A 25880-nucleotide genomic window follows, 5' to 3' on the forward strand; every position below is an offset into this window, starting at 1 on the left:
CGCATCAAAACCCAATCAATTTGAATTGAAATGGCACCACAATTGACTCTTTATCTATCACATTTGATGATCATTGCGCAAGAAAAAAAGACATTAAAAGAGTTTCAAATTGAAAATTTTGCAGACGGGCTTAGTGCTGGTCTGATGATTGCTCATATGTCAAGAGCTCATTTCTTACTTCAAAAATGAATAGAAATTTATTATATGCAAATATTGAATAATCTCGAAGAAGGTTTGCTTTATGCAGAATGCTTTAGGATTTCAGTTTGCATGTTATTTAAATTTACTTTTCAAGCTGCGTGGTGGAAATAGTTCAAGCCGAGATCCAAGCCTCCAAACTTGACCATTTTGTAGGGACTGGGGGTAAAATGAACACCCTAAGCAATTTTCATGTTTTCTTGCTTATGAAGCTGTCAGATTATTCTTTAATTGCTCAGAATTGAAGAAGGATGTCTATGCAGTGTAACAAATTGAAATATTGTGATGGAAATAGAATTTCATCAACATTATTATAATTTTTAAAACTTCCTTCCACAGAGTCAATGTTCCAAACATGTGGGTAAAATGAACATGTAACGGGGGTAATATTAACATATTCTTGGGGTAAAATGAACATGTGATGGGGGTAATATGGAACATATACTGGGGGTAAAATGAACACCATTCAAATTGAACGGGTTGCGGTATGATTCTCTGCGCTGTAACATGATCAATTCATATCTCACAGACATTCCGGCATCGATAGAACGTTTAGCCGCGACCATTTGGACGGCTGTCCATGTCTGTATTGTATTTTCTCCGGAAAACTCCCGGCATCTGAAATAAAATCCGGTAGTATTCGCCCTGTCCCGGTATTCATATTACCCCAATCATGAGTGGTTAATTTAACCCTCAAAGAATCAACACTTCTAATCATTTGGTTCTACGAATTTAGAAGAAAAATATACTTTCTATTTCCGTCTACTTATCATAAATACGCCAAAGATATGATGTGCTATCACGGGTAAAAATGCGACACTCTAAAACAGGAGAAAGAGTCATGATTTCGGGAGGAAAGTGTGTTTTTATGTTATGAAAATACACAATGACCAAAAGTCATGAAATCATGGAACATTTTACCGTAACGCCGGCTGTACGTTACGTTTTCAAATCTTTAGCGAAGAAAAATGGAAATTAAATTCTCAAATCATAAAGCATGTATGCTGGAACCATGAATAAAATTCATGGAAACATGAGCACTATTCATGGATTTAGTCATCTGTCATTTATGATTCCTATTTTTGATACGAAAAGTGGCAATATAGGTCATGGAATCATGAAGCAAGATCTGATAACATGAATACAGGTCATGAAAACATAAGCACTTTTCATGTATTCAGTCTGTCATTTATGTTTCCAGTTTTGGTGCTGAAAAGTGGCAAGTTGAGTCATGAAATCATGAAGCAGGATCCCTGAATCATGAAAACGAAACATTATACGTCAGTTTATAATTGCCATTGGTAAACAAATAAAATAAAGATTAAAATTGTTACTGCTTTTGTGCCGTTTCGTTAGAAACCGTGAAAACATTCCACAAATGTCAACCTAACGAGTGTGACATCTTTAGCAGGAACGCGAACATTCGGTGATTAGGTTTGTACGCAAAATGTTGTTACGAGCATCAATTGAACTGGTAAATGGTCCCTGGGCTTGTGGATTGCATGAGTCATGGAACACTCCTAAACAACTCTGCGGATGTGGAAAGTGGAACTGGATCATCCGACTGCCGAAGGCCTTTTGTGACCTGCTCTTTCATAGGACGTGGGGAATGCATCATTTCCGAACAGTCAAAATCGCAGACGAGCTTGTCAAGCAAAATCTTCGCTAAAAGTCAAACATTGCCCGGTTCTGCAAAGTCAGGATTAAGTAAGTACATTGATTGTGTCGTGAAACAATGTGGGAACTCACATGAATTTCACCAAAAATGTCATCGGTATGATAACAAGGTTCCGAAGGATTTAAACTTTTTCAAAACAAAACTTTTTTTATAATTTCACTGGAAAAGATCACCGATCGCCACGAGACACGTTTATTAAGTTGAAGAAATTGACAGTTAGATTTGTATAACGTCCTGAGCATACGAATTCTTGCATAATAGTTACGATTTCATGACTTTTAGTCATGATATCATGAAACATAAAATTTTATGAAATCATGACTTTTTGTTCATGAATCCGGAAACGGATTTTTTCCGTGTACGCTGTTCAGTGGATTTTTGATGATTTCAGTCATAAAAACCTTATATTTCACGAGTGTAAATTACATTATCAGAGAAATTGGATAGGCATACTTTGTTTTTGTTTACTTTTCCAACTTTTGACAGTTCGAGATCGCGCTGGAGTTTTCGAAATAGTTTCTTAGTCCAAGGATTAAGGATGGTGCTACGTTTTGCATAGATTTATAGGATAATTACCGTTAAACACAAACCTGTTCATTTTACCCCCCTGTTTACCCACAGTTCCCCTACGGAAAAATGATTAATGCGTACTTTGGGATCTAAGTGTGCGGCGGCTAAAAACGGAAGCAAATATTTTATGGCGGAGCATGAGTTTTATGAAAATTTTAAAATTTTATTCGTGAAAAACAGTAGGTGTGGATGTGCACTTATTTGGATTTTCTGAAGACGTTCGTGTTGATTCAAATTTGTTCAACGCGAGATGTGACATTCCAGCCATCGATTATGCAGTCAACGCCTCCACTATGAACTAGCATTAAGAACTGTTCATTTTATAAAGTGGACACCTTATGCATACTGTATCTTTTTAATTTATCAATGAAATTCAATTGGTTTTCTGCACATCGTTCGACTAGTATTGTACAGTGTTGTGATAATAAACATTTTCCAAAATAATTAAATTTCACATGAATATGGAACAGCGATTAGAACGGTCGATTTTTGAATGTTATCAAAATAAATGATTGTTAGAAATTGGGTTGAAAATTCTACAATTTATTTTTTTTTTTTATTTTCAAAAAAAGGCTTGTTATTTGAAAGCATCATCAATCAGAAGCCTGAAGGAAAAAAATCAAGTACTTTTCGAGCAACAATTTTACTGATATAATAAAATTATTTTTCCCCTAAATTTTTTAGAGAAACATGTTTTAAATTTATGGGGCCCAGATAGCCGTAGCGGTAAACGCGCAGCTATTCAGCATGACCATGCTGAGGGTCGTGGGTTCGAATCCCGCTGGTCGAGAATCTTTTCGAAAGGAAATTTTCTCGATTCCCAGGGCATAGAGTATCTTCGTACCTGCCACACGATATACGCATGCAAAAAATGGTCATTCGGCAAAGAAAGCTCTCAGTTAATAACTGTGGAAGTGCTCATAAGAACACTAACCTGAGAAGCAGGCTTTGTCCCAGTCGGGACGTAACGCCAAAAAGAAGAAGATGTTTTAAATTTGAAGAAAATTGATATGAGTAGAATTTTTTGGGTGGTAAATGACTGGACAATGCGTACCATTGGTACTTCGCGTACCTGCAGGTATAAAATAGACCCCATTTGTGGTCCTTAGCCTCTTGTCCAGTAACTCCTATCCCTACCTCCCCGTGGTGCCGCCTGGGATACGAGTAACCGTAGGGAAGATCGGGTAACCAACCCTGGTGGAACCTTGGTCGTATGCTGACAGGGAAGGGGGGCTCCTCTCTTCTGAGGGTGTAGCTTATCAGAGCGTCTGTTCTCCATGTTAGGGGCGGCTCAAAACAGCGTCTGTTCTCCATGTTAGGAGCGGCTGATCATCGTCCTAGTGCCAGCGTGGGACTCTAAACAGTGCTGTGCACGATGATCCTCCGGCGAGACAGGGGGTTGGTGCAGGCCTTACAAGCCAGCCGTAAAAATCATCAGTACAGGAAGCATACAATGTAAATTCGGACCGGAACAATCGGCATAGACCCAGGCATCGAAAACGGACTAACGATTGGAAACTCGGATCATGGAACTGTAAGTCTCTCAATTTCTTGGGAAGTACCCGCATTCTTTCCGAATTATTGAGGGTCCGCAAGTTCGACATCGTAGCGCTGCAGGAGGTTTGCTGGAAAGGGTCGACGGTACATACGTATAGGGATGGTTATACCATCTACCAGAGCTGCGGCAATAGACATGAGCTGGGCACAGCTTTTATCGTGATGGGCGAAATGCAGAGGCGCGTGATTGGGTGGTGGCCAATCGACAACAGAATGTGCAAGTTGAGGATCAAAGGCCGTTTCTTCAATATCAGCATAATCAACGTGCACAGCCCTCACCTAGCAAGTGACGATGACGATAAGGACGCTTTCTACGCGCAGCTGGAACGTGAATACGACGGCTGCCCAAGCCATGATGTCAAAATCGTTATCGGAGATCTCAACGCTCAGGTTGGCCAGGAGGAGGAATTTAGACCGATTATAGGGAAGTTCAGCGCTCACCAGCTTACGAACGAAAACGGCCTTAGACTGATTGATTTCGCCGCCTCCAAAAACATGGCCATACGTAGTACCTACTTCCAGCACAGCCTCCCGTATCGGTACACCTGGAGATCACCCCAACTGACTGAATCGCAAATCGACCACGTTTTGATTGATGGAAGGCACTTCTCGGACATTATCGACGTCAGAACCTATCGCGGCGCAAACATCGATTCGGACCACTACCTTGTGACGGTTAAAGTGCGCCAACGACTTTCCGTTGTGAACAACATTCGGTACCGACGCCCGCCCCGGTACAATCTGGAGCGACTCAAGCAACCCGAAGTCGCAACTGAATACGCGCAAAGCCTTGAGGCAGCGTTGCCGGAAGAGGGAGAGCTCACCGAAGCCCCTCTTGAGGACTGCTGGAGTAGTCTCAAAGCAGCCATAAACAACGCAGCGGAAGGTGCCATTGGGTTCGTGGAAGCAAATCGACGGAACGGTTGGTTCGACGAGGAGTGTCAGACGGTTTTGGACGAGAAGAATGCAGCGCGGGCGATGATGCTGCAGCAAGGCACCCGTCAAAACGTGGAACGATACAAACAGAAGCGAAGACAGCAAACCCATCTATTCCGGGATAAAAAGCGCCGCCTGGAAGAGTTGGAGTGCGAAGAGATGGAGCAGTTGTATCGTTCTCAAGAAACACGTAAGTTCTACAAGAAACTAAATGCATCCCGCAAAGGCTTTGTGCCGCGAGCCGAAATGTGCCGGGATAAGGATGGTGGTATCTTGACGGACGAACGTGAGGTGATTGAAAGGTGGAAGCAGCACTACGATGAACACCTAAACGGCGCAGAGGAGGAAGATCAAGACAGCAGGAGGAATGGCTTCATCAGTACGGCGGATGAGGGAGACGTGCCAACTCCCACAATAGGTGAAGTTAAGGATGCTATCAAACAGCTCAAGATCAACAAAGCAGCTGGAAAGGATGGTATTGGAGCGGAACTTATTAAAATGGGCCCGGACAGGTTGGCCACTTGTCTGCACCGATTGATAGCCAGGATCTGGGATACAGAACAGCTACCGGAGGAGTGGAAGGAGGGAATAATATACCCAATATACAAAAAGGGTGACAAGTTAGAATGTGAGAACTATCGAGCGATCACCATTCTTAATGCAGCCTATAAAGTGCTTTCCCAGATCATCTTCCGCCGTCTATCGCCACTGGCAAGCAGATTTGTTGGAAGTTATCAAGCCGGATTTGTGGACGGGCGATCGACGACAGACCAAATCTTCATGTTGCGGCAGATCCTTCAAAAGTGTCGCGAATATCAAGTCCCTACGCATCACCTATTCATCGATTTCAAAGCGGCCTATGATACCATCGACCGCGAAGAGCTATGGAAGATTATGGACGAGAACGGTTTTCCCGGGAAACTGACTAGACTGATCAAAGCTACGATGGATAGTGTACAGTGCTGTGTGAAGATATCGGGTGCTTTATCGGACCCGTTTGAAACACGCAAAGGACTTCGACAAGGCGATGGTCTTTCCTGCCTCCTGTTCAATATTGCGCTAGAAGGTGTTATGAAACGGGCGGGCTTCAACATGCGGGGCACGATCTTCAATAAATCCAGCCAGTTCATTTGTTTCGCTGACGACGTGGACATTGTCGGAAGAACGTTCCAGGTGGTTGCTGAACAGTATACCAGGCTGAAACGTGAAGCAGATCGGGTTGGATTGAAGGTAAATACGTCGAAGACGAAATATCTGCTGGCTGGAGGAACCGAGCGCGATAGTGCTCGCATAGGCAGACGCGTGACGATCGACGGGGATGAGTTCGAGGTGGTGGACGAATTCGTCTACCTCGGATCATTGATAACGTCGGATAACAACTGCAGCAGAGAAATTCGAAGACGTATCATCGCCGGAAGTCGTGCTTACTATGGACTCCACAAGACCTTGCGGTCTGGTAAACTTCACTTCCGTACTAAGTGTACCATGTACAAGACGCTAATAAGACCGGTAGTCCTCTACGGGCATGAGACGTGGACAATGCTTGAAGAGGACCTGCAAGCGCTAGGAGTTTTTGAACGACGTGTGCTTAGGACGATCTTCGGCGGAGTATGTGAGAACGGCGTATGGAGGAGAAGAATGAACCACGAGCTTGCGCAACTCTACGGTGAACCCAGTATCACGAAAGTCGCCAAAGCTGGAAGGGTACGATGGGCGGGACACGTTGTGAGAATGCCGGACAACAATCCCGCAAAACTGGTGTTCAACTCAAATCCGGCCGGTACAAGACGAAGGGGAGCGCAACGAGCTAGGTGGTTTGACCAAGTGGAGCAGGATCTTGGAAGTGTGGGGCGATCGAGGAATTGGAGGTTAGCAGCCATGGACCGAGTTAGTTGGCGTAACATTGTGGCGCAGGTCATGTCTTGAAGGACGTAGCGCCAGCAAAAAAAAAAAGAATTTTTTGGTTAAAAGTACGTCCTGACGGAAAAGCTGATATAGTATTGATATGAGAAATAACTTACGCCTTCATAGAGTTACTTATTTAGTCCCCACGTCACATATAAAGCACAATAGAAACACAATTGCTTTATTCTAAGAAGACCTTTTAAAGTACATTGACAATTAACAAAATTGGCAACACTGCTGTAATAAAATCGATTTAATTTTCCCCATATTATTCTCATAATATGTTATTCTTAGAATACCAATTGAAATATTCGGAGAAAACCGTTTACAATTTGCTGTGGATCGATAAATATGCGCACATGATTTTAAAAGTATGAGACTTTTTGGTAAAACTACCATAAACAGTAAAATTTATACTTAAGACTGTGGTTTAATCTCACAATTTGCTCTCGTTTATCCAAATATAGTTTTTTTAGTAATCCAAACTAGTTTTGAACACGCTTTTTACTTTTCTCTTTTGCTGGGAGAGAAAGGATGGTGCATCAGCAAATTTGGCCATAACTGGGTAAATCACTAATGTTACCTAATGTCAGAGAATGGTGGAATATAATTGATTTTTTTAAGCTATACTTATAGTAGAATACTAAAGGATACAAACATACAATTTGTTCATAAAAATTTGGATTTTTGTTTTGCGAAAAATAATGTTAAACTTTAACGAACAGCTTTTCTTAGGACTTTTTGGAAAAACTATTTAGCTCTTCAACCGAATACATTTTCTAAGATCTTATATTTTCATAGCAGTGTAGAATAATAGTTAAACGATGCACAGAAAACCGATTACGATTTTATCAATAAATAAAAACGATATAGCATAAACAAAGTGTCCACTTTATAAAATGAACAGTCCTTACAAGAGGCTCATCTCTTTTGAACGATTCTGAGACGACGGAACGTTTCTGTTGAAGTTTGGATCCGGTGAGTTCGTTTCAATTTGGGTTTGCATTGTTTGTGATAGCTTGAATGTCAGGGACCAATGCACGAATTCAGTTATTTGACGTTTGTGCGATGTCACATTCTTTCGTTATTTGGCCACATAATTACCACGGCACCGCTTAAACGTCATATAGTGAACTCGTGCATTGGTCCATTGGTGATCAGATTTTTGTGTTTGATGCGGTGAATGCAAGTGGTTGAGCTTTTCGAGAACCATGCAAGAGTTACTCTTCCAGTCTATATTTTATGGCAGAAAGGTCATCTTTGACTTAATGGGAGATGAAAATCAGTTCCTGGTAGACGGAATGGCTATCTGGTAGTGATAGTCACGGCTTTACAAATCACATAGCATGATACGTAATGCTGTAGCAGATTTTTTTTTGTTATTTTCATTGAAAAAGTATTTATCTTGGATCAAATGTTGGTCAGTCATTAGCAATCACATACATTTCGATTTTTAGCAACATACAAAGTAGTTGATACAATTTTCAATTTTCTAATCTAATCTAATCTAAGCGCTTGTACAGCCAATATTGAAAAGCATCCTGGAAATAGTTGATACAAATTTCAATATTGTAACAAAAGGTTGAATCTATTTTATATCCCTGTGGTTACAAAACGCGAGGGAGGTCAGATTTCCTTTTTTTTTCAGAGAGCGAGTAAGGGCGATTAAGCCTAGGCTCTGTAGCCAGGACTTACGGCAGAAAAGCCTTTATCCCATCCCAGGGAAATGCCCACAAACAACAATGGAGTGCGCATTAACTTTCGTAGCAACGCCTCTCCTAACGATTTTGTTTATTATCCTAAATGGAACGGTTGGTACGGTTGTCCCCGTTTCTTCTTTCACAATACTTCAAACTTTTTTGTTGATCATGTTAGGCTGATACAAATATTAATTTTCTTTTATGTCCCCCCCCCTTCGAAAATCCGAAAATTTTGAAGGGGAGAAAAAAAAGATTCATCATTTTTTGACATCATATAGGTTTTTTTCAATTTTTAAAGTAAAAAACAAGTAAAATAATGATCCAGAGGACGATTAAAAAAAGTTTAACAACTATCATTAAAAATAAAAATTTCGAAAAAATAACTTTTTTTCATTTTAATTTTTTTGTTCCTTATTTATTTTTATCCCCCCCCCTCGTACCTTGCAAGTGGTCTCGGACATAAAAGAAATTTAATATTTGTATCAGCCTTATTCATTCGTGAATAACCTGATCGACGTGAATTTTTGAAATACCTCCAAACCCTAAGTCTGCACAGTGGGCCTGACCATTTTGATGTTTGTATCAAATCATTGATTGTTGGGGCCCAGATAGCCGTAGCGGTAAACGCGCAGCTATTCAGCATGACCATGCTAAGGGTCGTGGGTTCGAATCCCACTGGTCGAGGATCTTTTCGTAAAGGAAATTTTCTCGACTCCCAGGGCATAGAGTATCTTCGTACCTGCCACACGATATACACATGCAAAAATGGTCAATCGGCAAAGAAAGCTCTCAGTTAATAACTGTGGGAGTGCTCATAAGAACACTAATCTGAGAAGCAGGCTTTGTCCCAGTTGGGACGTAACGCCAGAAAGAAGAAGAAGATCAAATTATTGATATGCTGCAAACATTAATTATGACAAGAAAATACTGGAAGAAATTTCGGTATTTCCAGGATGCTTTTCAATATTGGCTGTGCAAGCGCTTAGATTAGATTAGATTAGATTAGATTAGAAAAAAATATTAATGCGTACTTTATTCTATCCAGTCTGTAAGTGAACAATTTGAAAGTGTGTGTTAATTTAAACGATAATCATTCATAAAGAGAGTTACACGATCAAATGATTAGGACCTCCTTTATATCAGAATTTGTGAGAGATACTAACTGCTATTTTGTCAACGAGCCATGTTTTCCCCATTTGGGCGTTTTTTTTTATTTTTTTCGAAAAGATGAAATATAAGGAATGATATTGAAAAGACAGCCATAATTTTAAAATGTGACCAATTTGTATCTGATTGAACTATAAAGTTCAGTTAAATGATAAATTATTAATAATGATAATATACTGGTTCAGATGAACAACTCATCAATTCAAAATAACCCACAGTAAAGTATACATTAAATGTTGTAGGGGTTAGAGCTCACGCTTCTCACGTCGAGGGGTAAAGCCGATAGTGACGACTTCCTTTCGATGGGAAGTAAAACCGTTGGTTGAACTAGCCCAGGGCTAAAAATCTTTTTAATAAAGATAGAAAAAATAAGCTTGTAAAAAATCATTGAAAGCATGTAAGCAATAAAAAAGTATGTGGAACGTCTGTCACAATTAACATGATGGGTCTTTAGATCAATAGCACAGTCCTACCCTACGGAAAAATGCTTCGAAGTGAATTGTTCCCAAGTCTGACCATCATTTGGTTTCATAAGGATAATGTAACATCATCCTAATGATATTCTAGAAATAAAAAAGGATTCCGATTCCAACACGGTTCTGTTTTTGGTAATTGAATATCTCAACTTTGTTGCCAAAAATGGAATCCCACTGTACTAATCAATAACAAGTAATTTCTCAAAATTTGAATTAGTGTAACAAAATTTTCTTAGCCCATATAAATAACTTTAAATAGTCTTTGAAAACGAATGCAATTTGTTCATGTAGGGTTTTTTGATTTTGTTTTACCAATATTTTTAACAATTTTCCATTAGTAACAGCTAAAGATTATTTCAGGGAATAAATGAATATCGCAAAATAAATTATATCATTATTATTATATAAATTCTAAAATTTTTATAATGGGTTCCGCAACGTTAATCGCATAAATGACATATATGCATCATTGAAAAAAAAAAACTTTTTATTTCGCTAAGTTTCGCTATTTGGAAGTTACTCCCGAAAACTTATTTTTGAAAACAAAACGTCATATTTGTATCATAAAACTCATGAATATGACATGAAATGGAAAAATATATATTTGGCCGTCAGTTTACGTAGAAGTAGGCATATTAGTTTAGATTACTAAAGCTTACACGGGAAAAAATTCTGTGGTAAAAATAACTATTTTAGCTGACTACGCTCATTCTTGAAACTACCATGGAAATTCAGACTAATTTACTATGTTTACGGTACACCCCACCGCATTACTGGTACAGACATGGTTAAATCAAGCGCATTTCTGGTCTGCTGAAAATTGCCGGTGCGAACGCTTAAGTTAACCCCCTAAAATGGTAGTTTTTATCGCACAATTTTTTTTGCGTGTAGGATTCCGTAAAACGAACTTGGGTGTAAGCACAAATGAATCCGACAAACTAACAATATGCCGCGTGCGCAATCAATGCGCCACCTAGCAGCGAGTAGCCCAACATCCAAGCAACGCTGAACATCATTCCGCGCTTGTCGGAGTTGAACCAATTTGAAGCTTTTCCCCCCCAGCGAGGAAAAATAAAAGCATAAAGCAAAAGCTTCTTCGCACTCACCTAAAGCACTCCGCAGTGACGTGTTGTGTTGGATGTGATGCTCAGCCCCATCTTCCTCCGGTTCCTCCTGCAGCGTTGGGTGGGCCGTCTCCCAGATCGTCTTCATGTTTTGGAGCTTTGGTGGTTGATCGAGTCGCACTCGAGGCAACTCGGCAAACAGAACGTCCGTCAGCTGTTCGAAGCCACAATATATAGTGGGTGGGTGGGAAACGAAAGTAAAAGCAATTTATAATGTATGTTTTGCAGCAGACGGTGGTTTGGACGCAGAAAAGCTTTGCGCGCTTTTTATTGAAGGAATGATTGTGGGTCAGTAGTAAGTGAAATTACCTTCGCGTCTTTTTTCGGTGTTAGTGGGAATATCTTTATCCATTAATTATAATAGCAGTTATAATTAAGAGTAGCAGCAGTTGGGTGAGGAAATCGAAATCGGTGTATAAGGTTAGTAAGAAGATTAGGGAAAAGTGTTGCGAAAGTCTTACCGAGAGTTCTTCGCTGCAATAGGATGTGAGAGTCTGTTCATCTTGTTGTAGGACGCAGTATAGAGGACCCCATGGTACGTTGACCGAGCGTGCAGATTGACCTTCAGTTTCTGTAAGAGACAAAAAGTATTTGGTATTAGATGCGAATTGAAAATTTAAGAACATGTGAAAGATGTGTTTGTCAAAAGTCCATATGCCAAACGGTGTCATGTTTAGTATTTCTGTTGTTCTTTTTTTTATGCCTTATAAAACTTTAGGTGCTTTGAGGGACTGTTCGAGGATCATAAGAAAAAGTGTTTTCATTTTGTTTCATTTGATTAAATTCACGTCATGATGTGCACTTATACGCAAGCTTTATAAGATAAATTGAAAAAGAAAAAGGTCACTCAATAGTTATCAAGTGTATTGACAATTTTATTGAATTAGTTTTCGGTGTGTAAATTTATGTTTAGACGGGGTTGGTGGCCCAATGGCTACCGCTTCTGCTTAATAACCAGAAGATCATGTGTTCAATCAATAGAATTATTACAGTGGGGATTTGCTCGTTGGGGGTCCGCTACATGGAATGACTCTATGGTTGCATGTTCGCTGGTTGGAAAATGTTCCAACTAAAAAGCACTCGGATGTCAAGAGTAGATGTCAAACTGACTTTGACATCTGAGCACCTTTGCATTGAAGTCTCCTTATATAGAACATATGAGCATGTATATGTGCGTTTTGTGACGATTTGCTCTCCAAATGCGGGAGTCTGGAGCATTTTCACCGGCTGTCAGTCGTTCCAACTAACGAGTCGGATTCGCTAGCTGGAAGGTAGTCGTGTTCCAACCAGCGAATCCCCGCTGTAGTAGTAGAACGCTAATGGCGTAGTTGTCACAAAACTGATTTTAATTTGTATTACCTTAAATTATGGTTTCTCATTGTTTGTTCTATACCATGATGTTGTTTTGGTTCTTAAAATTAATCTGACACTTTGAGGCTCGGTACTCACGCTGTCAGTGCGTGGCAAACTAGATGTTGGTAACACGAACAGCAGCGACATTGGCATTCTTAGGTTAATGCTTCTACTGTTCAATCCCAGGCCCGTCCCTTTCCTCGTACTTTGTAGTTGTATACTTCTGTCTTTCACTCTCAATATATCACAGTTGATCAATATATCACAGTTCATAGCATTTGCTAGAACCCGAGATGGACAAAAAAACGTTTCCTTACGCTTCCATTCTTCCATCATTATAGCACGCCTTTCCTTACGCCTGATACATAGGCAGTCTGCTAACCAAAGAGCAAGCCTCTCTGCCATAAAAAAATTACCAACCCTACACCTTCCCGCATTAAATGGCGTGGACGCAGTGGTATATACGGTCTACTGTGAGAGCCACATTGATGCATTATCAAGTCCTCCCCCTTCCCCTCATTGGTCAGCATTCTGACGTGGTAGGCGCAATTATCGCCTAAAAATAGAAGCTCATCAGCACTTACACTACCCACCATAAGTATGGAATCGCGTATTGCAACACTCATACTGAAATTTGCAGCACCTTGAAAAGTTTAGCATCACCTAAAATGAACATTATCTCGAGATTCTGAAGTGCTAGATCGATGTATTTTTGAGGTCATCTTAAAAAATACGTCTTTAAACCCCCGCGATTTTTTATTTTTGTTGAAAAAATTTTTAGCACTGGATTTTGGGTGATGCTAAACTTAAAAGTGCTGCAATACTCAGTATTGCAACGATTCCATACTTATGGTGGGTTTCGTATACACTGATGGTGTCAGTTATCCCCAAGCAGTCATCTGATTGGTTCCTTGTGTAAGTGCAGCTGATCTCACGATACTGTAGTAGCAACCAGGGGCGGCTAATCAAGTTCAAGCTCAGTTAGTTTTCGGTGTGAAAATTTATGTAATAACTGTATTAGCTTTAATGGCAATTTTATCGAGAATTTATGTTCATGTCTAATTTTCCCCCTTTTCCCTGAAAACAAAACTTCAACTGCACGTACATATCATCTGCTCTTAAATAATTAAAAAAAAATCAATTATTTTTTTAACATTAAAATAATCTTTTCTTTTAGCAGTAGAGAATCGTTTAAAAAATAATAAACGAGACTTTTCCTTATCAACTGTTCCGATGGAACTATATGGACTGTAGTTATAGTTAACAACTACCATCAAGTCGTTACACAAGTATTCTTCTTTTTGGCCTTACGTCCTCACTGGGGGACAGAGCCTGCTACTCAGCTTAGTGTTCTTATGAGCACTTCCACAGGTATTAACTGAGAGCTTTCTTTGCCGAAATTGCCATTCTCGCATTCGTATATCATGTGGCAGGTACAATGATACTCTATGCCCAGGGAAATCAAGCAAATTTCAATTACGAAAAAAGCCGAGTGGTTAGAGTCCACGGCTACAAAGCAAAACCATGCTGAAGGTGTCTGGGTTCGATTCCCGGTCGATCCTTGATCTTTTCGTATTGTAAATTTCCTAGACTTCCCTGGGCATAGAGTATCATCGTACCTGCCACACGATATACGAATGCAAAAATGGCAATTTTGGCAAAGAAAGCTCTCAGTTAATAACTGTGGAAGTGCTCTTTGAACATTGAAGCTGGAAAGCAGGCTCTTTCCCAGATGTAATTTACGAAAAAAATTCTTTCTAGACGAGAAAATAAAATGATAACAAGAAGAAGCTTAATTCATAAATCCATTGAATTGTGAAAGAAGAACGAATTGATTGCAAATTCGTTAATGCAATTTGTGTGATATGCACATCTGGCATCATGAATAACTATTGCGTGATTTACGATCAATTTGATGAACAGAAATGGATTACCCATGGTTTTGAAATCGAAACCTACCAGTGCAATGCGTCCGAGTTAATTAATTTTCAAATCAGCTTCCCACAATGTATCTACGCATCATCCGCATAAGCTAAACACATGAATTGCATTTTCATGTCTATCCAGAAAAAAAAACAATTTATGCTACCGGACAGAACGATAAAATTGAACCCGACATGCTACTCTGCGCTGCTAGCTAGAATGGAGCAATCAAATCGACAGGGCACTGTTCTCCTCAGACCGTCATTATCAGAAAATAAATCTCCACCAAATCTGAGCTTCGTTTTCTATTGCTAACGGTTTATCATTTACCGTGATTATAAGAAGAAATATAAATATCAGAAGCACTAATTTTAAATAGTTTAAAGAGGCATTCTAATATCGTTAAGCATGTTCAAATGTTGTCAATGATTATCACATATCGCATAAGGTTTAGACATTATTATTTTAGGCTCAAGCACTTAAAGGCATTACATATTATTATAACTATTATTGAAATGAATTTTATTGCACAACAATATGTATGACATGAGTGGTGGACATGAGCGCTCACATTTAACATTTTTCACATCCCTTTGTTTCAAAGAATACTTTGAGAACTTTAGCTTACGATTGTGTGGTGCGTCTTCCTTTGCTGGATCTTTCTATCCTAAATCGATCTTTTAAATCGAGTCTAACTCTGTTCAACGCGACAATCTCAATCAATGTACCGTTTTGATTCAAATTCCGGACACTCGACTTTGTTATTATTAATTTATTTTTAATTCACTTGGTATTACACCAATTAGTTTGATGAAATCTCGTTAACGATGTTACGCCAATTTACTCGATCCATGGCTGTGTCCCTCAACTTCGATTTTGGCCCAAGCTCTCCAGATCTTATTGCACCTGATCAAGCCACCTCGCTCGCTGTGCTCCACGCCTTCTTGTACCAACCGGATTCGACGCGAATACCATCTTCGCAGAAGTGCTGTCCGGTAGAATTGCAACATGCCCTGCCCAGCGCACCCTTCCGGCTTTCGCCACCTTCTGGATACAGAATTTGCCGTAGAGCCTAGCGAGCGTTTTGTACATGGTGCATTTGATGCGGGGGTGAATCTTTCTCGATCGCTGCTTCTTCTGGAGCCCATAGTATGCGCGAGTTCCACTGATGATGCGTCTCCGTCACGACTAACGTTGATATAAGCTGCTAACAAGGATCCGAGGTAGACGAACTACCTCGGATCCTTGTTAGCGGCTTATATCAACCTCCTCGAACGTATCCTTGTCTATCGTAACACTGCTTCATAGGCGGACTCTGTCGCGCTCGGTTCCGCCTATCAGCATGTACTTTGTTTTTGGCGCATTCACCACCAAGCCGACTTTTGTCGCTTCACGTTTCAGGCGGGTGTACAGGTCTGCCACCGTTCCAAATGTTCTGTCGACATTATCCATATCATCCGCGAAGCAAACGAATTGACAAGATGTTGTGAAAATCGTACCTCGATTATTAAACCCGGCACTCCGCATGACACCTTCTAGCGCGATATTGAACAGCAGGAACGAAAGTCCATCACCCTAAGTATCAAAGTCCCCGGCGGCATACGAATGAACTGGAATGTCCAGCCGACATCTTCATGCTATTCTGCTCACCGTTCATCGTTGCTCTTATTAGTCTTGTGAGCTTCCCGGTAAAGCTTTACTCTTCCATGATTTTCCATAGCTCTTTGCGGTCCGCTTTTAAATCGATGAACAGGTGATGCGTTGAGACTTGGTATCCACGGCATTTCTGGAGGATTTTCCGTACAGTGAAGATTTGATCAGTCGTCGAGTGGCCGTTGATGAAAGCAGCTTGATAACTTGATTAAATAACTGATAACTGGTGATAGACGACGGAAGATAATCTGGTATAGCATTTTGCAAGAGGCATTCAGGATCGCACGATAGTATTCACATCCCATTTGTAGATGGGGCATATGACCCCTTGTTTCCACTCCTCCGGCAGCTGTTCCGTTTCTCAGATTCTGACAATCAGACGCAAACAGACACAGGCGACAAACCTTTTCATTTTGATGAGTTCAGCCAATACCATTCTTACCAGCTGCCTTGTTGTTCTTGAGCTGGTTGATGGCAACATTAACTTCTCTCAATGTGGGAACAGCTTGGTTTCCTTCATCCGCCATGCTGACGTAGTCACTTTCTCCGCTGTCGTGACCCTCTGCGCCTGTGTTCTTCGTGCCATTTGGGTGTTCGTCGTAGTGCTGATTCCACCTTTCAATCATCTCACGTCCGGCCGTCAAGCTGCGTCCATCCTCATCTCTACTCATTTTGGCTCGCCGAACGAAGCCTTTTCGGGATGCGTCAAGCTTCTTGTGGAACTTTCGTTTTTCTTGTGAACGATGGAGCCGCTCCATTTCTTTACATTCCGCTTCTCCAAGGCGGCGCGTTTTATCCTGAAATAGACGGGTTTGCTGCTTTCGTTTCCTTTTATATCGCTCTACGTTTTGTCTCGTTCTTTGCTGCAGCGTTGCCAACCTTCCAGATTTGTTTGAAATATTCCAGATTTTTGAAGCCCCATTTCACAAAAGTCTGGAAGACCCAGATAGAATTTCTCACGAATTTGCAAGGTTTTAAAATGATTTTATAAGGCACGACATAAGAAATCCAGACTTTTCCAGACAAAATTTTCAAAATTTTCTAGATTTGAAAAAAAATGACTTGGCATTTCTGCTTGCTGCAGCATTGTAATCCGCGCTGCATCCTTTTCCTCCAAAATTTGCCTGCATTCTTCGTCGAACCAATCGTTACATGTCTTCCTTTCCATGCACCCGACGATGCTCTCGTTGCGTTGTTGATGGATGCTTTTATAGTACTCTAGCAGTCCTCAAGAGGGGCTTCGTCAAGCTCGCCCTTTTCCGGCAACGCTACCTCGAGATGTATGGAAAACATTCCACACAAAATGTTTCAATATTTGCCGATTAAAAGTTCCCACATAGGATGTGTCCGAAACAATCCTCAAGAGGCAAAAGTGAGGGTGCGTCCGGAATAAGAATCATGTAAAGGTCACACATTTCTATTTTTTGAATTAACTTACGTTGCGGAATCGGAATGTTTACCTACCATCGAGTTTTAAGAGATTCAAAAGCTTATTTACACTGAAAAATAATACAGTTTGATTTATTTAACATGCTGCTTGATGAGTTGTTCTTCATTGAGGCTTTTAGTGTCCGTAATATGAATCAAAACGGTAATTTCAGTATAATTAAATTGAAAGAAAGAAGCAGTTAGGAATATTCAATATTTTTTGGTTTATATAATTCTAAATCGTAGCACTTGCACAGCTTGATTTTTATGCGTTACTTTGAAATCAAAATCTTATTATGTAATTAAGTTAAGACGTTTCAAGTTCACCATAGATCTTAGCTAGAAATGGAAATGTTTGAGACATAACAGCTATGATATATGGTAAAAATAAAATTGTTTATTAATTCTGCATAACTTTCAGTTATGGCTTCAGGAAAATCGTAAATTGTTCTGTGTCACAATTGATTATTATACTGATCTACCATAAACTGATTTGAATCGTCCACAAATTGAATATTTCTTTGTGAGCTTTTAATTCAATCAGTCTCACACTGTGCTTGTTAAATTAAGAATCATCAGCTATTATGATCGGTAAAGACAAATGAAAAAATCGTACTGTTGAAGCCAAGCTATAGTTGTTTATGTTAAAAATAATAATCATCTTCGTGTTCTTTGTAACTTTGCAATTAGTTTCAATTTTTTGGACAACCATTTGAAATTGAGATCCGAGAGTGAATTTGCAACGATGTTGCACTTCTTGGAACAATATTAAAACGGATGCTTCATACTTTTCATTAATTTCTTCTATTTTATACCACCGCTTTTTATGTCGTTGTATCATTTTATTCAATATACTACACTGAATTTAGAAAGGTAACAAAATTTGATATTATGTGATACTTGGAAGGACTCGATCAAACAATCAAAACCGAAGAAATTACAAAGTACAAAGCTGCCCACAATCAAAAACTCAGTTTGGAAATATTCGTTGAGCAATACTTGCGCTTTGTTATACAACTTGTAATTATGAGTTGTATGTGAAGTATGTTGAAACGAGAGTACAAGGGTTCACTAAGTTATCATGAAAATTGTGCTACACAAATAATTTAGTTACATGATAAAATTAGCTTCGTAATGCCGTAAAATTTTGAAAAACATGTGCGACACATAATTTCGGTTTGCCACTGACATCATTTGAGTAAGTATGATTAACAATATAAGAATGTCTTTTAAATTTCCTTAAGGTGAAGGTGAATCGAAGCTAAGCTGGAGATCCGAACATTCGTTTAAGCTGATTGATTGATTGATCGATTGGTCACTCGCTGGTGGAGAATAATCGATCAAGTTTTCAGTTCAAACGGATGTTCGGTTCTCCAGATTTGTTCTCTGGCAAATTTAAGATTTGGCTTCGTTTATATCTTCACCTTAAAATTAATGCTTCTAATGGTGACGTGTCAAGAAAAAGCGTAACTCTAAATTTTGTCGATCTCTTAGTTCAAAACTCCACACAGAGGTTACAAATAACTAGACATACCAATCCATTTTTGATGGTATACTATGATAATGGGTATGTAAACACATGGAAATCTACAACCAAACTACTGTTCGACATCATTTATATTAAAGCTAGATACGAGAATGTTAATAGAGAATATGGATTAGGTTTATGCATTAAACTACTTGGTTTATAGAAACAAACACCTAGTGATTTAGATGAAATAAACACGACAATCACCATTTTAAGTCTATAATAATTTGCAAAGAATAGCATCTGTGAATAGGTATCGATTGATTATTATATTTCGATATTTAATTCTATATTAATCAATCGTTTAAGAAAAATATAAGTATATGTCGAATAATATCAAATGAATTGCGGCAAGTTTGTAAGGCGTTGTATACCTCTAAGCCGTAGGTTTTCAGCTTTTTGTCACGTGGAGCACTTCTTGAAATAAAATTGTTACGCGGAGCACTTGTTCTTAATCACACTGTTTGAAATTCAGATTATTACATCGATATAGGCGACCCCACTGAAGCGCCCATCTAACGAATAGGGAGTTGTGGGTTCGATCCCCACCAAAGCACGTGGTTTCTTTTCGCAATATCAATTTCAATTTGTACATTTGACACCAGTCTTCAAATTTGCCTTTGCTTTGCGTTGATTTGATTCATAAAACAACGATTAAGAGAATGCACGATCCTTATTTTCCAATCCAACAAGGCTTTGATTTGATCCTATCATTTCGGTGAAAATACTGCATCATTTTTCTAAATCATTTGTGACTCATTCAACAAGGTAGACTAAGCTGCAGAGGGATATCAAGCTTTGCTGGTAGGCCTAGCAACGCACACTGTTTTCTTTTCATCGCGAATTCACGAAGTGCGCGTCAATGGTTAACAAGTGATAATATTTATCAAAATGGTACACGATGTTGTGTTCTTCTTCTTTCTGGCGTTACGTCCCAACTGGGACAGAGCCTGCTTCTCAGCTTAGTGTTCTTATGAGCACTTCCACAGTTATTCACTGAGAGCTTACTATGCCAATGACCATTTTTGCATGTGTATATCGTGTGGCAGGTACGAAGATACTCTATGCCCTGGGAAGTCGAGAAAATTTCCAACCCGAAAAGATCCTCGACCGGTGGGATTCGAACTCACGACCCTCAGCTTGGTCATGCTGCATAGCTGCGCGTTTACCGCTACGGCTATCTGGGCCCCGTGTTGTGTGTACAGAGTTATTCAGAATTCAACTCATCTATGGTTGTTGCTCTACGCACTACTATACCTGTTATTGAGTATCAGTTGAATTTGCTCATGTATTCTATATAAACGTTAATGCAATCATCTTTTTATTACAGCCACAATCAGTTTTCTTAGTCTTTTCCTACGAAAATGGCATGATATTTAATCATTGGCACTGGCATTGGCGTCATGATCGAACAGGAACACCACCACTGTAGCGCTGTGGGAGGCATGGATCATTTCATGGAGCCCAACTATTATTGCTCCGTTCAGAACAGGGCTATATTATACGGACCCTGATCTTCAACACTCTGTTATGCATTACTTCACAATATTTTATCCTATGTTATGTGGCAATAAAAATGTTCTTGGGATGTCTGAAAAAGATCTACCAAATGAAAATATCATGGAAAAAATTGTTTTTACATACAATACGCGCCTCTATTCTCACACTCAATTGAAAAAACGTATCAAATGTTCCTCTTTCTAAGTCCATTTAACCTGACAAACAAATTCCATTATGCCCGGATGGTCAAGTTTGACATTAACGTTGTTAACATATGAATTTTACATTTTGAACCAAACTTTTTTTTCGTAGATATAACATATATTTAAACGATTTCTGGTACTCAAAGGAATTATTAGTTTTCACCCAGGTATACTTTTGATCGAAAATCGATTTGCATTCCCGTTTACGCCAGCAAAATCAGATGGGACATGGATTCGAACGAATAAGATTTAATACGCCGTAAACAATAATAAGGATGATAATCTATGGGAGATATTCTATGCCCAGGGACGTCAAGGAAATCGACAAGATGTTTGAACCCTGCCACCTTCAGCTGAAAACCGTTATTCTACACAGCGATTTTTTCTATGCTAGCTATGGTCTGCCTAGAGTATGCAGTTTGCTTTGAAATGATTTGAATGAATGATGCATTATTTTTGATCAAGTGAGCACAGGAGCAATTGCATTGAAAAGGCGCGAATCCTACGCGAAGCATTGACATTTTCAAAGCATGCTTTTCAAAAAATCTGTGCAGCCATGATGATCCTTGAAGACTGTTTGACACGTGTTTCGTCGTGTAAGGGATGGTACACAAATTATGTCCCTTTGTCACGTTTTTTGCATGAGTCCTCCGAAATTTTTGTAAGGCTTGTCACGCTTGGCTTGACCATCTCCCCCCCCCCTCACAGCGTGACGTTATTTGTAAATGACCCCTAATGTAAACTTCAAAATGTTAAAACCTTATAACAGCAAGATTCCTTGGTCGGGAAATGTCTACAACTTGATCATTAATTCACTGTGCAAGAGAATTCCATGCCATTCCTGGTTGATGAGTTTCGTGGTATCCATTTCACGTAAAGAATCGTGAACTTGTTCCGCCAAGGTGCTGTAAATGCGGGTACCGTAATCCGGGGTATCATTGATCAGTGGGGTAACATTGATCGGAATGACTCATCTCGTAAAAAGTTAGTATCATCGTTTATTGATGGAACATTTCCAAATCACGAATGGTGCTTCTCTTTCCTATATTCATAAGCTAATGTAAGTGAGGATTTTTGTGAAAATTGCGTTTACATTATGCGTAAATTTGTCAACTTTTCGAAACAATGATTTCAATGGGTAAGGATAACACTACCGAAGATTCATGTCTCACATAAGTTCTGCAAACGATACGAGCAAGGAAAATGCGATTCTTACCAAAAATGGCATCGCCGAAAACGATTCCGATGTCAAAACTTTCATAAGTATGCTCAATTAGGCAACATTAACGAATTACTGTAAAGAATATAGAATTTTCTTAGGAAATTGCCTACCTTTAGGCGTATTCCGTGGTTCGAAGTGTTTTTAATTTTAAAATAACTCAAAGAGTAAATGACTTGTAAGCGTTTGGCCTTCATATTCGTCTTCGGGGGCCATGATTTAGGTAAGCAACGATATTTTCAATATTACCGAACGTTGTTTACATAGGTGATCAATGTTACCCCATATCAGCTAAATCAAAATATCACTTAAAACATTTTTTTAAACATGCTTAAATCTTTCAAAAAACAAAATGCAATATATAGTCACAAGCTATGGGTAGCAGTACTTGTTTTAAAAATATAAAGTTTGCAACATTAGCATTTTCAAACGAAACATTTAAGAAACATTCAAAAAAATGATCAATGTTACCCCGGATTACGGTAACTTGGAAGTCATTAGTGTCATCTTTTATTCTTTCGGAAAAGTCTCATCTCTTATGAATCAATGACGAATTCCATTTTAATTTGCGATGCTGTATACTAGTGCATAGATTTATGGTTCACGTAGGTAAAATGTATTTGATGTATAAGATGTTAGAGATAAATTTTTTCATGTCTTTAGAAGAAATGCATATTTAGTCGATTCAAAAAACTTTGCAAAACTCCAAATTATCCAGACAAAGATATAACCATAAAACTAGTTTTATGGGGTCATTCAAATTCCAATAGATGGCGCTAAAGGGGCCTTCCTTAGCCGAATGGTTAGAGTTCGCGGCTACAAAGCAAAGCCTTGCTGAAGGTGGTGTCGATTCTCAGTCGGTTGAGGATATTTTCGTAATGGAAATTTCCTTGACTGCCCTGGGCATAGAGTATCACCGTACCTGCCACACGATATATAAATGCGAAAATGGCAAATTTGGCAAAGAAAGCTCTCAGTTAATAACTGTGGAAGTGCTCATAAGAACTGTTCCAGTGGGGACGTAATTCCAAGAAGAAGAAGAAGAAGAGCTAACGTATGTTCAGCAATTTGCTAAAGACATCATTGACGTATCTTTACTTTCATAAGAAGTGAAAATCTATCTCACTGCTCATCACAAAAGTACTACTTTCTTGAAAAGAGCTTATACATTCTGAACAGCTTCTCTGAAGACACCTTACCTCTTAAACCAAATTTTCGGGCGCAAAGATATTTGAGAGCACTATGGGCTGTCAAGGACGATTGCCGAGCTTTTTAAAACTTTATCGAATAGTAATCGTACAACAGATTGTTTATAAGAATTATATCTAAGCTAAAATCTAATCAATCAATGCCTTAATTTTTCTCGCTTCCAACGAATCTAGCTCGGACATGAAATGCAATACTGATACTCTTTACCACTGAATTCGTTTTTTTAACTGATTGTCGAATTAAATATAAAAATTATTCGCATTATCAAAGATATCCCGTTTTACGGAACTAGAAACTAAGCACTAATTTTCGACCTACAAGAATTCTGTGCCAATTTTCGGATTTTCATACAAAGTAGGCCAAAATCGTATGAATGGGTCGAAAATCAGTTCTAGGTTGAAAAATGGTCTTTTCCCCTACGATACTTCTTTAATTGTTTTTTTTTTATTTTCAGACATGCAGCTTAGCAATAGAAAACGATTGATGAGCATAGATTTGATGGAGATTCTTTTCTGATAGGTATTATCGGTCTGGAGAGCGCCGTGCAGGACGATGTAGCTTGATTTGCTGGTGTGGTTTTGAAATCGTTCCCCATAGGGCCCCATAGTGGACTTCCCAGTTCTGCGTCAAGTGAACCAGCAGAGGAGGCCCCTATTAGCAGACAACAGCGTGTGGAAGCAGCTGCTAAAGAAGCGTATCGATCACGGTCATCACGGACCACTGCTTTCCCATAGATCCGGGGCTTACACTCGATTCTGGCTGGTTGATGCTCAGTACAGCATAAATCCCAGCTCCATTCTGTATTTCGATTCACCGAAGTCCCGCTCTGTACCAGACCATAAAGCGATTTGTGCATGGATCATTAGAGTCAGTGGATATCCGACTGTTCTTGTTTTGTCGATCTCCGTTGGGTTGAGAAAATTTTCGGTTTGTTGCTACGAATCAGCGTGTTTGGATTATCCGGATTGGAAGAATGCCTAGTTTTTTTTTTCCTGTGTTGATTGAATCAGTCAAAGAATGTCTTTGAATTGCTGGTTGAGCAACCCAGGTGAATGTGCTCATCCAGTTAGCTGGAGTTGTTGAGACATACACCACCTGCTGAAATTAAATCAGGTTTTGAAGATTAAGCCGTGGATGCGGTAGGCAGGTGCGATAATTGAATTAATTATAGCGCGAACCGTTTCGTAAAGGAAAAAAGATTATTTTCATGTCAGATTTAGATTTAGTCAAATTGAACGAAAGTTTTACGATATCGAAGGATTCGTACATACTACTTCGTCTATCAATGATGGACTTACTCTTCAAATGATGGGTTCTATTGTCTGCTGACATCACAAGAAAACAGTCCTCAATGGACATAAACTATAATTTTCAATCATCTCGCTCTAAGGCTAGCCCCGCTTTGATTTGAAGAGGAAGTTATGAATGCATTTTATAAGTTCTAAATTATGACTCTCGATTGATTGGCATGGTGCTTTACTGCGATCGAGGGCATGCATTAAATTGACGTTATTCATCAAACGCAACCAAAAGGCTAATCAAGGGTGTGCGTCTTGTGTCGCACGGAAGCAGCGTCATAAATGTCTATCCTCTTATTCTGACTTGCTGCGTGTGTTTCGCTCAATTGTTGGACTTGGACAACAAACGCCGTCATCATTAAAGTATCATCTGGGGCCCTAGTGGTGGTTTCTCAAGTGATTCAAGAGCAACATGTCGTAAATTGAAATTTATTGAACTGATCGTTGCATTCGCTAGTTGCTTAGTGGTGCATTTTGAGCAAAGATAAGATATGGCGGCTGTATGAGTTTGTTATTGCTTAGTGGATTAATAAAAAATATTTTTCTGATGGTTGAATTTTGGAGCAAAACAAGTTGAATATGGCTAATTTAAACCAAAAAATCGAGTCTGGAAAATGCATTTGGAGTCATTTCTCTTATCCCGGTATTCGGGATCAAAATTGGGAGTTGTCTAGGGAAAGCACGGTATTTTTCAGATTTCGACCAGAGCGTGTTCGTTAAGACCAATATTACATTTGTTAAGTTAAAGTCAAACTATGCAGTAATTTCATGATTTAGTTTGATAAATTTTTAGATTATTTTTGGCACAAAATTTAATTCTCTTATAGCATAATCACAAAATGTTAGAAACAATGTTTAAAGTTATACTTTTTCCCATTTCGAAAATTGGCATAATAATACATATATTTATTCAATACAAATATTATCGAAATTAATTATTAAGGGCTACCTGCCTTTCAGCCAGTGAATCAAATTGCCATCAAAGGAGACGAAAAACAAACAACAAAGCAAGTTGCTCTCAACCCGTTTATCTATACCAGTGGTCACCAAACTGCGGCCCGCGGGCCGCATGCGGCCCTTTTCCTCGGTTTTGTGCGGCCCGCGAGACTTCGTTGGATATAAATGAGTTGCGGCCCGCTTGTTATGATCTCATTAAAAAAGGATTATATTTCTTAAGTCCCTACAATCACATACTAATAAATTGTACATTATGCATTACATCGTGCTGAACAGAGACGGAATGTTATCTTGTTTA

At 39.2% G+C, this 25880-nt stretch overlaps 1 long non-coding RNA gene across 1 annotated transcript; it reads right to left on the bottom strand.

The window, feature by feature from the left end:
• Positions 1–11076: 11076 nt before the first annotated feature.
• Positions 11077–11877, bottom strand: LOC110680550. Its single transcript, XR_002502914.1, has 3 exons — positions 11773–11877; positions 11621–11653; positions 11077–11465 (listed from the first exon to the last, which is right to left on the bottom strand). It is a non-coding gene; the product is annotated as an uncharacterized LOC110680550 (long non-coding RNA).
• Positions 11878–25880: the final 14003 nt, after the last annotated feature.

Source organism: Aedes aegypti, unplaced genomic scaffold, assembly GCF_002204515.2.
Source record: "Aedes aegypti strain LVP_AGWG unplaced genomic scaffold, AaegL5.0 Primary Assembly AGWG_AaegL5_hic_scaff_1562_PBJ_arrow, whole genome shotgun sequence".
In the NCBI taxonomy this organism is placed as follows: domain Eukaryota; kingdom Metazoa; phylum Arthropoda; class Insecta; order Diptera; family Culicidae; genus Aedes; species Aedes aegypti.